Consider the following 2434-nt stretch of genomic DNA (forward strand, 5'->3'; position numbering starts at 1 on the left):
TCTTGCACCCATACACACACACACCCCGTCCCGGAAAGTTTTCCCCCTCTCTCTCCGGTTCCCCCCCCCCCCCCCCCCCATCCTCATGCTGGGCTCTGTGCTGCACATGTGGGGGTGTCCCTCAGCCCCAGCCACGCACTGGGAGGCTGCAGCAGCTCGTCCCCTTGGCTCTGGGCCCCGAGGAGCTGGCTCTAGTCCGATGCTTAGTTCCTCAGGAGGGAGGCTCGTCCTTCCCAGCACTTCCTTTGGCTCTGTCTGGGGCAGGCTTTGGCTCCTGCCTGCTTTGTCCCCCCTGTGTAGGAGCAAGACCCTTGGAGGAGCTCATTTGAGCTGTTGACCACAAGTTGTGGGTCCACCTGGGCTGCCTGGCTTGTAAGAACAGCAGGGCCCTGTACCTGAAAGCTGTCAGAGAGCAATTTTTCCAACTATTTAGTTGGTCTGATAAAAGATATCACGTTTACCTAAAGAGCCTTATCTGCCTGTGTCCTTAGACCTGCACAGCTACAACCAGCAGCCCTTCTGGCTGTGCCTAGTATTCTTGCTCTGTTGCCCCATATTTATTTGACCTGTGTGCAGCCTCTAACGTATCTTTTCCCCTGATGCTGGGTTGGTGGGTATGTTGGGTACTCTGGCCTGTTTGTTGGCCAGTAGTGGAGGGGATACATTTTAGATCGGAGTGTTTCTTTTCCTTTCATTTTTCTATGCATTTTTCTTCCTCAGAAAAGATTTTAAAGGACATAACTTGTTTTATTAGTCTTAAAATAAAAGAAATGCCCAGTGTTTTACCAAAAACTATGCATATTTCCTAAATGAGGAAAATGAGGGCGTTTGGGTAAATGTGATTTCTTTTGTTAGGTCAACCAAATAGTTGGAGAAATGGTTCTTCCCAGGTTTTCGGACATAAGCACCCTTCTTCAGGCACAGGGTGCTGTGGTGTCTGCTGGTGTACATCTAATCTCCAGGGTCAATAGAAATGTGAAGTGCACTCTCTTTTTAGTGCTTCTAGTTGTGTATGTCATTTTGCAGATCTTGAATTCCCATGTTCACAAGCTGAATTTGAACCCTATCCTATTTCTCATTGTGTTGTTTTGGTTTATGAGATTAAGTATGGCTTCTGCCATGGGCTGTAGATTTTCTGGAGCACCCATTTGAAATTAGAGATTTGTTTTACTTCTCTGTTTTTATTTTTAAAACAAAGACAGTTTCTTTATTTTTGAAAGTTAAGTGTGTGTAATATTAGGACTCCTTGCATGTGAAAGATCAGTTTTTACTTCTGTGCCCTTGCATATATATATATATATCAATGTTGTTTTCTGTGCCTTCCTCTCTCAGTTTTGTTTATTGCAGTTTCTTCATCTCTGGCTTCCGTGATGCCTGGACACACTTGGTTCAGTGTGTTCAAAATATGGCTGCTTAAACCAGAATCAGTCAGCACCCGCTTTAATCTGACGTTATATCTCTGATTCCTTTCTTCTCCAGTTCATCAAATTTAAACTCTTTGATCTCCTCCTCAGTGCCCCCACCCTACTCCTATGCTTCTTATCTGATCTTGTTTGTGCTTGGGGAAATTATGAAAAAATTGAAAAGGTCTTGGAACTGATTCACCTGAATGATTTCTAAAAACTCATTAGAACTGTATGTGTACATAAGCTTCTTCCAGCTAGAGCTAATTTTATATTTACATAAACCTTGAAGCTTACAGGAATGGTACTGGTTTCTGACAGTATGGTCTCCAACCTGTGTGAATGTTTGGTGTAGGTTTCTTCAAATGGACACAACTGTTACTTTTGCCTTCCATCCTCCAGTAATACTAGTCTTCATTTTCTTGAGATATTTGTACAGTAAAAGCTGCGCTATCCGGCATCTTACAAGCCGGCATGCTCCACTAACTGGCATGCCGGCTTGTAAGATAAAGTGAAACCGGAAGTGCCCACCGTGGCACTTCTGGTTTCTCTGAGCCCCCACAGCCCAGGGCAAAGTAGCCTGTGCTGCCGAGCCCCCACGGCCCGGGGGCATAACAGGCTGTGCGGGGCCATACGGGGCCCGCCTCCCTGTCCCGTGGGGCCTGCAGAGCCTGTGGGAGGGGCGGTGATGTGACGGGAGGGGCGGAGGGATGCCCCAGATGTGGCAGGAGAAGTGGCGGCCGGGGGCTGCTCAATTAACTGGCATATTTTGTTATCCGGCATCCCCCATTCCTGGGGGATGCTGGATAACAGAGCTTTTACTGGACTGCTTTTCATGAGACTTCTTGTGCCTGTGTGGAATGTTCTTTCTGTTGTGGTCCAGTAAGGCACCCTTACATCTTACCTAGTTAACCAGGCAAATGTTGCCTCTCTTGTGATAACAAATACTAAATGGGAGTTGGGGGTGGAGGGCTACAGAAAAGCTTTACTAGAAGTAACATTTGTGCCCATACTTAAACTTAATTATGCCA

At 46.4% G+C, this 2434-nt stretch overlaps 1 protein-coding gene across 3 annotated transcripts in view; it reads left to right on the plus strand.

Moving 5' to 3' along the window:
• BUB3 (BUB3, mitotic checkpoint protein) overlaps positions 1-2434 on the plus strand; it is a 21480-nt gene that overhangs the window by 664 nt on the left and 18382 nt on the right. The gene's annotated exons all lie outside the window — the stretch shown is intronic.

Source organism: Gavialis gangeticus, unplaced genomic scaffold (genome assembly GCF_001723915.1).
Source record: "Gavialis gangeticus isolate Ggan-Ray unplaced genomic scaffold, GavGan_comp1, whole genome shotgun sequence".
Lineage (NCBI taxonomy): Eukaryota > Metazoa > Chordata > Crocodylia > Gavialidae > Gavialis > Gavialis gangeticus.